This window comes from Oryctolagus cuniculus, chromosome 11 (assembly GCF_051225735.1).
Source record: "Oryctolagus cuniculus isolate XC-2025 breed Fujian yellow rabbit chromosome 11, ASM5122573v1, whole genome shotgun sequence".
Lineage (NCBI taxonomy): Eukaryota > Metazoa > Chordata > Mammalia > Lagomorpha > Leporidae > Oryctolagus > Oryctolagus cuniculus.
In genome coordinates this window covers 82,026,653-82,038,909 of record NC_142877.1, presented here as the reverse complement: position 1 = coordinate 82,038,909, position 12,257 = coordinate 82,026,653, and the positions used below count along the sequence as shown (strand labels likewise).

General features: G+C 40.3%; 1 protein-coding gene across 10 annotated transcripts in view; it reads right to left on the bottom strand.

Moving 5' to 3' along the window:
- The window catches only part of SYT1 (synaptotagmin 1), a 619,940-nt gene that overhangs the window by 288,489 nt on the left and 319,194 nt on the right, over positions 1-12,257 (bottom strand). The window lies entirely within an intron of this gene.

The window sequence follows — 12,257 nt, the reverse complement described above, 5'->3', positions numbered from 1 at the left end:
CTCTGTTCATCTTGTCTAACTTGCTATCCTCTTTTAAACCTATGGCAGATGCTATCTTCTCTCTGAAGTATATCCTGATCATTGCGGCCATCTGGGATCATTCTTCTCTCAACAGTATGCATGTTGCCTATTTTAGGATGCTAAAAAACTTATGTTCACTCTTCATATTCCAACCAAGTGAAAGGGGGAATTTCCACAGCACTCCCTAAGTGGGAGAAGTAAGGGGTGATGTTTCTATTTGTTCTGGCTCCTTTCTTCTGCCTACCCTCTAGATGAAAGGTATCCTGGGCTCGATTGATGAAACTGAGAAGGAATGGAGCACGCTTGCCCCAGGGCATGTAGGGGTCCTTATCACCCATCTGCCAGCCTGCAAAGGGGAGGCAGGCTCTCTGCTGGATTGCAATGAGCTTACAGGGTATGCTCTGCCTTGCCGGAGAGTTGATTTGGGTTGTAAGCTCATTTCAAAGAAACCACACTGGGGCTATGCATTCAAGCCCATAATTATGCCACATCATTTTGTTCCTTGGGAATCTCCCTTCATGGAGGCAAAACTCCTTACTGAGGGCAGGAACTCTTACTATTCTGAATATCATGTAGTATGGCCTTGATTGAAATTCATTGAATCAAATTATGATGCCAATGTGAGAAATGCATCTAGCAGGTGAATACCTATAATATTGTCAAATGATCACAGTGTTTCCAGGGTAAGATGTGGCCACCATAGGCTTATTAGGTAATATCTTACTACATGAAAAATAATAATAAGTTGCAGGATAATATAATTATTCATGGAATTTCCATAATCAAAATGTGTTATAAATGGAGAACTATAATTTACTATCAACTCCCAACATTTAAGAGGCATGAGTTATATTTTTAGCTATAAACTCAGAGCATTATAAATATCATATTAGATGATCACTGAATAACAGATTCCATTCTCTAAAGAAGAAAAACCCTAAGTGAACACAGGGGCACGTGTTTTGGCATAGCAGGTTAGGCCAACACTGGTGGCACCAGTTTGAGTCCTGGCTGCTGCATTTCTGATCCAGTTCCCTGATAATGTGCCTGGGAAAGAAGTGGAAGATGGCCCAAGTGCTTGGGCCCCTGGTTGCACAGGTACAGCTTTGGCTGTTGTGGCCATTGGGGAGTGAACCAGCAGATGGAATACCTTTCTTTCTGTCTCTCTCTCTCTCTCTCTGTAACTCTGCCTTTCTTTTTTTTCTTTTTAAAAAAGATTTATTTATTTGAAAGGCAGAGAGTTACAGAGCAGCAGAGCAGAGAGAGAGAAATATTTCTCTATAATATTCTTTTCAAGACATCTTGAATACTTGAGCAGTAATTTTCCCTGCTTGCAGCAATCACTAGTTGAATGCTTTAGTGAATGAGAAATTAAATGGGAAAGTAGCTGAGGATGGACTAAGTGCTTGGGCCCTTGTACCCCTGTGGGAGACCTGGAGGAGGCTCCTGGCTCCCGGCTTCAGATTGGATCAGCTCTGGCCATTGTGGCCATTTGGGGAGTGAACCAGTGGATGGAAGGCTGACTGACTCAATCAATCAATCTCTCTCTCTTCCCTTTCTCTGTAACTCTTTCAAATAAATAAAACAAAATCATAAAAAAAGAATCATCTTCTTCAAAAATTATTTTGCTCATATCACTGTTCTCAGAAGCATATATGGCAATTCTCAATGGCGTCCTTTCAAATCTAATAGCAGGTCAAATCTACCTGTGGCTTTTTCAGGGGAATTTGAACCTTTATTGATTTCCCAGTCTTCTAGAGAAGGTTTGAAACTTCAGTTTGCCTAACTATATCCACATGGAACATCTATGTCATTCTGCTCAGATTCATGTGATGATAAGCAGAAAGCTAAATTGGCTTGAATACCTTTCCATTTTATCCCACATTAGTTCTTATACTATCTTTAGCTTTTGAAGCATTTTTCATGTCACTGATACTTTATACTTCTTCAAGTCAGAGGCATATATGTTTGGTAAGATGTCCTCCAGTGGGGTAGCGAGTTAAGCTGCCACATGTGACACTGGCATCCCATATGGGTGCCTGCTCATGTCCTGGCTGCTCCACTTCTGATCCAACTCCCTGCTAAAGTGCCTGAAAAAGCAGTGGAATATGGCTCAAGTACTTGAGACCCTGCACCCATGTGGGAAACCTAGAAAGAGCTCCTGGCTCCTGGGTCTGGCCCAGACTAGCCTCTGTGATTATGGCCATTTGGGGATTAAATCAGTGGATGGAAGATCTCTCTATCTGTCCCCCACCCCAACCTGCCTCCCCACCATTACTCTGGCTTTCTAATAAATAAATAGAACCTTACAAAAAAAAAAAAGTCTTCCAGTGACTAGAAGCACATTTTACATACTTCATAATATTTGGTATAGTTGGCTACTGCTTTATTAACTACTCTTTTGTAAATTTTTGGGATTCCCCTCAAACTAACAAGTATCTTTAAAAATCAGGCACCAGCATTAATGGGCTAATAGCTACAAAGGTTTCCAAGGTGAGCATTTTTTACAAAGAAAATTGTGACTGGGGAAAATCACAGACTTCCTACTGTCCTCTGATTCATCCATAATTTCATTGGGATGCTCTCTTTTTTTTGACAGGCAGAGTTAGACAGTGAGAGAGAGAGACAGAGAGGGAAAGGTCTTCCTTCCATTGGTTCACCCCCCAAATGGCCACCATGGCTGCTGTGCTGTGCTGATCCGAAGCCAGGGGCCAGGTGCTTCCTCTTGGTCTCCCGTGTGGGTGCAGGGCCCAAGCACTTGGGCCATCCTCCACTGCCTTCCTGGGCCACAGCAGAGAGCTGGCCTGGAAGAGGAGCAACCAGGACAGAACCGGCGCCCCAACCGGGACTAGAACCCGGAGTGCCAGCACGGCAGGTGGAGGATTAGCCAAGTGAGCCACGGCACTGGCCGGGACTCTCATTTAAAAGTATCTATTGTTGAAAACCCATTTGATTTCCCATTCACTAAAGCATTCAACTGGTGCTTGCTGAAGGCCTGGAAAATTGCTGCTCAAGTATTCAAGGTGCCTGGAAAAGAATATTGGAAACTTTAAAGATGAGGGAACTAACGGCCCAAAAGGATATGGGAAAGCTATTTAGAATCTTGATTGTTATTATTATTGCTGAGGCCCAGTTGAATTAGAAAACATTATGGCTAATTGAGGCAAACCTACACGCCATTAGCCACTTGCCTCATTTTATCTTTCACACATTCGGCACACAATCAGTAGCTGCAACCTCAACTTCACATCCCTGCTAACCTGGAACAACATGGTAACTATACCCAAGCTCCAACGATTCTGAGGACAAAGCTCTGGTTTATAACATCCTTTCCATGAAAATGACCTCAAGAAACTCTACAGTTTTCTAATTATAACAAACACTATCCCTTATCTTCCCAGTGACTATATTAGAAACATTTAAAATGTAAATTTAACATTAAAATGTAAAAAAAAAAAACAAAATGTCTGTATGCTGCAAATATTAGTGACTCGCCTGTCAGATCTAGCAATATTTTGTGGAAAAGAGTGGTTATGTATTGTGCCAAGTGTCCCATATTTGTCAGCTTGAAATAACTCAGGGTGAGTTAATTAAGAATACAAATTACTGACTTACAAAATAATCAGTTACTTTTTTGAGCTGCAAGCATTCGCCTGGCAGTTTGAGTTACTTTCATTCATCACAGTGCTGAATCCTCACATCCTCCCAGATGAGGAAACGGGCTTGGGGCAGCAGCCTGATCACTGCTGCTCACGTAAGGTTTGCCCCGATCTGGCCGTCTCCTCTGTGTTCCCTATGCCTTCATGTGAGTGAAGAATCACTAGAAGACTCAGACGTTAAGAGGATACATATGTGGTAGACTATACAATAATCCATTATGAATGTGTTAATTCCAACATACTAGACTTTGAGAAAGCACAGTTAAAAGTATTTGGTCCTGACATTTGATATTGTAATGATTTTGATAAAAAGAGAATGATTAAAGATTATTTTTTACAAAGTAGACTCAATGTATTTCAGTAAACATCCTTTTGATATTCATTTCATACTTGCTCATAATATTTTATGCTTCTTAAGTATATAAGCTTATTGAAGGAAGGGAAGGCAACACATATTTGGACTTTTTGTAGTAACTCTTTGAACTCCATCCATATCCCGCCCCCCCCCCACACTTTCTCTCACACACATATGTGCATGCATACGTACATATTCTTCTACAAATCAAAACATAGGACAAGGTTTTCTGTACAATTAATCCTCAATACATAGACACAGCATTAAACATTTAGGAGTAAAGTGGCCTATAACAACATTTTGCTTTTAATTTCCTTTGTACTTATACACATCTATAGCAGCCCTATGTCTTGAAATTTTAAGATGTTTGTGGCTAGTACATTCCACGTGGGCACATAATGGTTACATGATAATTATTCACCAGAAAAACTCATTTCAATCTTTTCTAAGTCGATTTTTCATTTAGTTATATTTATGTGTTGTTAATACCACTCCTTTACTCACAGTATATGTAACCAGTAATTAATTATAGTATTACGTTAATATTATGGCTCATTCTTCACACCACACTTTTCATGGGAGATTTCATTTTGTTTGAGGTGATTTACAAAATAGCACTATGGTACAAATTATCATCATTATTTTAATATATAAAAAATGGAGACCCAGAGAAATTAAACAAGTTTATCGAGAGAACACAGCTAGCAAAGCTCAGATTTTTCAAACACCAAGCCCAAGGGTCCTTCCAGTGTGCAACGCTGTCTCTGAAGCCTCCTCCTAAAAATCTAACTAACAGGCCGGCGCCGCGGCTCACTAATTATAACAAACACTGCCTGTGGCGCCGACACCCCAGGTTCTAGTCCCGGTTGGGGTGCCACATTCTGTCCTGGTTGCTCCTCTTCCAGTCCAGCTCTCTGCTGTGGCCCGGGAATGCAGTGGAGGGTGGCCCAAGTGCTTGGGCCCTGCACCCGCATGGGAAACCAGGAGGAAGCACCTGGCTCCTGGCTTTGGATCAGCACAGCACGCCGGCCATGGTGGCCATTTGGGGGGTGAACCAATAGAAGGAAGACCTTTCTGTCTACTCTCTCTCTCTCAAATTCTAACTCTGCCTGTTAAAAAAAAATCTAACTAATGTATGTACAGCATCAGAGAACAATAGTGCTCTCTTACACATCAACTCATTTGAACTTCACATGTCCCAGGGAAGTCAATATTTTTGTACCTGTTTTGCCAGTCAGTTCCATTTCTAAAAGAGGGAGAAGATGTTATCATCCAGGGCTTAGTCTACTTCTGATGCTACTGAACCCTCGTAAAGCTAAACCTAAATAAAAGTTTGGTCTAAGGAAATGACCTGGATGACAATACAACATTCCTCGTTTTCTCCCTAATACTTGTTCCTCTGCATATCAACTTGGTCTCTCAGATAGTTTGTGTAGTGCAACACACAGCTTGGTTTTTCACAGCACACATAATATGAAATGACCACTGTGAAAATCACCTACTGAATTTTATTCCATGCATTAAACTTTTATATTCATTATTCATGTATTATATTTAATTATTATGGTAGAACTGACCAAATTAAATTTTTAAAATATTAATAACCAACAGAACTTTTTACAGATGCTAACTGGTATATGTTGTAAAATTCAATTACCTTCTTTTTTTTTTTTTTTTTTTTTTTTGACAGGCAGAGTGTCGCTCCCCCTCTTCGTGGAGGAACAACACTGGACCCTGCGCTGTTCTTTCGTCTGCTCGGCCCTCCCCGGGTTTGCTGCTGGTTCTTCCCGGGTTGGCTACTGTCCCTTCCACCTCCGTGGAAGGGCGGTTCCCCCTGGCCACATTCCCCACTTCCGCAGGGGAGCGGCACACCGCCGGCCGGCTCTCTCGGGGGCTGCACAGGTGTTCCCCTTAGGTGTTCCCCTTAGATGTTCCTGGTGCATGCCGTCTCTCTCCTCCTTTATAGTCCTCCTCCGCCAATCCCAACTTGGCTGCCCACACACCGAGTATGCTGCTCTCCTCCAATCAGGAGCAAGTCCTACAGTTTATTGGCTGAACTGGAGGCAGCTGTGTAGAAGCTGTTTTCTTCTCTCCCAGCGCCATATTGTGGGAGAGCAGATGCATAGAATAAGTCTTAATTCCAGTAACTTAGTCTAGTCCGGGTTGCTCCCCACAGCAGAGTGGACAGTGAGAGAGAGAGAGACAGAGAGAAAGGTCTTCCTTTGCCGTTGGTTCACCCTCCAATGGCCGCCGCAGCCGGTGCGCTGCGGCCGGCGCACCGCGCTGATCCGATGGTAGGAGCCAGGAGCCAGGTGCTTCTCCTGGTCTCCCATGGGGTGCAGGGCCCAAGCACTTGGGCCATCCTCCACTGCACTCCCTGGCCACAGCAGAGGGCTGGCCTGGAAGAGGGGCAACCGGGACAGAATCCGGCGCCCCGACTGGGACTAGAACCTGGTGTGCCGGCACCGCTAGGCGGAGGATTAGCCTAGTGAGCCGCGGCGCCGGCTCAATTACCTTCTGAAATACTATTTGTATGAAGATACTGCTGTACAAAAATGGTTCTTCATTCCAGATGGCATAAAAAGGTAAATTTCTTCTCTGTAGGTACTGTGTGATGTTTTATATAATAAAATCTTGGAATACCGTGTTGATAAGTCTGGCATAACATCCAATTTTGATTATTGTCTTTGTTTTGCCTTCTCCATTTCCAAATAAAGGATAATGATTTTTTTTGGTAAACAGTAATATGTTTTTGTATAAATAGACAGGCAGTCAAAATGAGAAAAGGTAAGGAAAACAATGAATTTCATGGGCAAGTAGATTTCAACTTGAAGCAGAAAGAAAGTTTCCTACAATGTATTATTCTTTAAAGGAAAATGTGCTTTAGTGCTTATTCTATTGTGTATGTTTAGTATATATCTTTATAAACAGTGGAGAAGTTTCACAATTCAGTTCCCATTTAATATTTACTCTTTAGCTCACAGAATAGGCTAGCGAAAAGATTAAGTTGTGTTACAAGGATTAAAATTATGCAGATTAATATTCACTTATTTAAGGATGGGAGTCAGGTCCTCAAATAGCAAGTGCTTGATGATAAAAGCTCTTGAGTCATTATAAGGATAAATAATTGCTCTAAATTGCCATCTTCCATTGCAATCAAGATAAATTTCTTAGGCATTTGCTCAAAGGGAAAATTTTCACTGGAACACATTTTCATAGAAGAATCTTCATAGCATATGATCAAGTAAAATCAGCAACTACATATTCCTTAAAGAGCATTAGAGATGTTAGAATAATTTTAGGGTACAAAACCTTTCCAACACTATTCTGAGTTGGGGTAATGCCAGCCCATAAAAAAGATTTTATTTGTAAAGCATCTTCTCAGGATACAAATAGGTTACAAATGTGGCTATTTAAATACCATATGAGCATATAATTAATCAACAGAGTTTTTTAACTGTTCAATTGCAATTTTCCCCCATAAATGACCTAGAAGAGCAGTTTAAAAATCATTTCTAAAGATAAATGCAGGAAACATATTCCCCAGAACAAGTAACCCTTAAATGAGCTTAGATTCTACTTGTTTAAGGAAAATTACATTTCTAAATACAAATGGGACATCCTTTTAAAAAAATCTTGGAGACCATGAAAGAAACCCATTATTGCTTTTCTTTCACTTTTATAAAGATTCAGGTAGAAGACTCCTCCTTCTCTTCTATCAAAATTTGTGGCCAATTCCTTTATATAAAAGACTAATGAGAGCCAAAAGGTCACTTCTCTCAATGCTTGTCATTTACATTATATCAAAATCTTAATCTAAAGGGATAAATGTCCCTCAACAGAAATATCAGTGTTCTTTTGATGCCACTATTTGCCTTGGTGCATTTACTGTTTTGTCCTTGTCCAAAGTAAAGGCTGAATACTTCTTCACTCATTAAAAAGATAAGTTTATATAATCCGTCTACTTTACAAAGCAAACCATGATCTCCAAATACCTGTTCCTGTCAGCCCTTCTTAAGAGACACTAGTATTTGGACAAATTACAAAATAGCCATGCATTAAATTCCCAAGACAAAACAAAGGATCAACAGGGATTGCAGTCACTCAGGAAAGTAATTATTAAGGATTTTCATGTTGCCTTTTTCTGGGCATGCTCCTATACAAGTAAAGGAACATGGCTTTTTTCCCTTTTATTCTTATAGTTTTTGACAGTTAACCCTAATGTGGATCACCAACTGGTGAATATTATTCACACTACATACTTTTTAATTTAGTGCAATACATCTACATAACTTTTTTTAAGATTTATTTATTTATTTGAGATGCAGTGTTAGAGAGAGGGAGAGACAGAGAGAGAGAGGGCTTCTATCTGTTGGTTCAGTTCCCAACTGGCTGCAATGGCCAGGACTGAGCACATCTGAAGCCAGGAGCTTCTTCTGGGTTTCCTACATGAATGCAGGGGTCCAACTGTTTGAGCCATATTCTGCTGATTTCCCAGGCCGTAAACAGAAAGCTGGATCAGAAGAGGAGCAGCCATGGACATGAACAAGCACCCATATGGGATGCTGGCGCTGTGTGTAGAACCCACTATGCCAAGAGCAATTGCCCCCATCTACACAACTCCTGACAAGCTTTTTTTTTTTTTTAACAAATAAACGAGTGAGCATTTGGCACAGTAGTTAAGATGCTGTTTAGGATGCTCCCATTCGATACTGTAGTACCTTGCTTTGAGTGCAGGCTCAGCTTCTGATCCTAGCTGTCTGTTACTGCACATCCCAGGAGGTAGCAGATGATGACCCAAGTCTACTTGAATCTACAAGTAAAGTCTACATCTACTACTGCAATGGTTGTTGTGGGCAATTGGAGAGTGAACCAGAAGATGAAAGATGTCTCTCTCTCCTCTGTTTTCATCTGTCTTTCAAATAATAAAGGAATGAGTAAATAAATAAGTAAATAAAGAAAAAAGTGAGGACTTGGGAGAGTCTAGATTAGATGAGTTAATAGTTGGTGGAACAATGGAAGTTTTTAAAAAATGGTACACACTCAATTTCCATGAATGTTTCTAGGCAATCCAACAACTACAGATACTAATTTCTTAAAAATAATTTTCTTTAAAAGGTAAAACTGATCTGATGGTGTCCCTATGACAATATCATGTTTATTCCTTTTATTCTAGTGCTTCTACTGTTTTTCAAGGAAAAGAATTAAGAATGTGGTTGGGCTTGTGAACATGGAATGGATACACATGTCAACTTCCATCCACGTTATGGTGGAAAACATGTAGAAAATCGCACTGCAAGGCACAGCAAAGGTTTTGCTCTCATTCAATATTCCACAAAGAAGAAATGAAAGTGTGTGCATGGCACCAAAGCATACACATAGCAAGGTGTTAAATACGTAAAAGTGCTTGTAAAGGTTTTCTCCTTGATTTATAGAGGTTAAGAGGTATAGATCCAGTAGCAGACTATCATGAAATTCTACTTTAAGGTTTAATCTATTCCTGCCAAATAAACCTTCATCGTCCACAGAACACCAGGCTCTTTCTTTAGTGATCATGGATGTTACTGTCTAGTTAGTAATTTTTTTGACTAAATCAATGGAAGGCCTGATGATCTTCCTTGGAATGAGAACAACAGGAAGGTTTCAACATAGGTACTATTGAAAAATGTACCCTGACAATGTCTGACTGTGTAAGCCTACTCAAGTTCTTACGTCTTAGTTCCCTGGGTAAGTGTGTATACCAAGTCCTTCTTTGGGCAATGTTGACAGGGTATATATGAGATGACATAAAGACCATGACACTGGTACATGGTGGAAGCACAAGCTGCAATCATTATTGATCTCTCTAGTCTGCATAGCTCCCAGAAAGAAAATCATGTGGAGTGAAAGGCTTCAATGAGTCACAGAAATTGATGCTCACTCATTAGTTCTTTCAGGTAAAGGAAAAGGAAGAGAATGTTCTTTAACTTGTGATCAAAGGTATATTTATAGTTTCCAGCAAGGAATTTTGTAATCAAGATGAATACTGCAGAAGATTAAAAAGCCGCAGTTTTGCATGATAGCACAAAATGCCAAGGAGCTAAAATCACTTAAATAATAGCTTAGGTGTAAGCAGGTGTGCCACAGAGTGCGGCATCTCTCTGATTGAAGAGAAGCAATTCAGGAAAATGTAGACACTGCTGTGGATAGTTGGAGGCTCTCCCAGAGGTGGTGCTAAAAGGCTAATTTAATATTCAGATTATGGTGAATCAATTCTGATTTGGGCCTTTTGAAACCTGGATCTTCTATATATTTCAGTGGACAATATTTCTTTACAAATACTCACTGTGTCTAAGAATCATACAGAGAATAAATTGTAGGTCCTTATATGCTGGGCTGTGGAAAGAAATAAGTGATGGAAACCTTGACTTGAAATCTAGAATAATTGGCGCCAAATTAAATAAAATTTAATAGGGGAAAGGTCAAGTCTCAACATTTAATCTGAAGAGAAAACAGATGCAACTGGTTGTGTACGATGGTTCTTGGAAGTTAATGTGAAAAAATAAATAAGAGTTTTTATTGACTAAAACTCATTAAGCACCAATAGAATTATGTGGGTACTAAGAAAAGGGAAAAATAGCTAATGGAATGTTAAGTTGCATTAGCATAGAGTGCTCATCACAAAGACAGCAGCAGTCCTATTGAATTCTGAAAGGAATAGAGAGAAGGCGCACAATTTTGTTTAGGTCTAATTGTCTTATTTTTTAAATTAAAAACTTCTAAAATTATTTATTATTTAATTTTTATTTGAGAGAGAGAGAGAAACCTTTCATCTACTGATTCATTCCCCAAATGTCCACACTAGCTAGAGCTGTGCCAGGCCATAGCCATGATCTGAGTGTCCAATGTGCATGGCAGGGACCCAGGTATTTGAATCATTATTTGCTAACTCCCAGTGTGCACATTAGCTGGAAACTGGAATTGGAAGTAGAGCTGGGACTTGAACCCAGACACTCTGATATGAGATGCAAGCACTCTAAGTAGCACTTAATGACTCTGCCAAATATTCACCCCTCTAGTTGTCTTATTTTAAGAAAATCACTGGCAGAATGGATTGCACGTAAAGGAGACTAAAGCTCTGTAAATCAAGCAACATAAACAGTTGAAGGAATTGGAAGTATTAAATTTTAATCATATAAGGCAGGATGCTGTCTTTAATAATGAAGACGGTCATGTAGAAGCACGTTATGATGGTAAACTGGCACCAATCAGTATGGATTTTGCACACAGAAGTTTTTCTTTAGCCTAAATAGGGTATTAAATAACAAATCACATTAAAATGGGAGATTACACCTAATGTTTTAGGTCTTCATCTTGACTTACATATCTGAATATAGGACTTTATTTATTTGAAAGGCAGAGTAACAGAGAGAGGTGGGGAGAGAGGTAGGAAAGAAAACAGGATGAGAGGAAGGTGGGGGAGGAGAGAAGGAGGAAGGGAAATTGTCCATCTGCTGACTTCTTCAATGCCTGCAAAATCTTGGGATGAACTAGGATGAACCCAGGAATATGGAACTCTATCCAGGTCTCCCACATGGGTGGCATAAACCCACATATTTGGGCCATCATCCTTTGCCTTCACAGGCACATTACCCAGAAATTGAATTGGAAGTGGTGGAGCAGAGAATGGCAAGTGAAAGGCCAAGTGGCACAGAGAAGGTAGGGAGGGGGTAGGGAGAAGAGAGAAGGAGACAGGGAGAGAAGGAGAGAAGCTGACAAGGAAATAAAGAGAGAGAGAGAGAGAGAGAGAGAGAGAGAGAGAGAGATCCTCCATCTAATGATTCACACCCAAAGGATCCCAATAGTCAAGCCAATGTTAGGAGCAAGGCAGGAACCCAAGTACTTGGACCATCATCTGCTACTTCCCAGGCACATTAGCAGGAAACTGGATCAGAAGCAGTGGGGGATCTCCATCCCCAACACTGTGAAACAGCATGTTGCCATCCTAAGTGGTGGTTAAACCTGATGCACCACAACACCTAGACCCCTCTCTCTGTTAAGATGGACTTTAATCTCCATTCTGGAATGGTCCTTCCCATTCTCTATTGTTCACAGTACAGTACTTAGTTCAAGGATCTTTTGCTCTTATCTTGACCTTACATTGTTTTTTGCCCCTTGTGATAGAAAATTATCACTGTTTCCTCAAAAAGTTGAGAAAATGAACGGTAAGTCTTTGTCCTGGC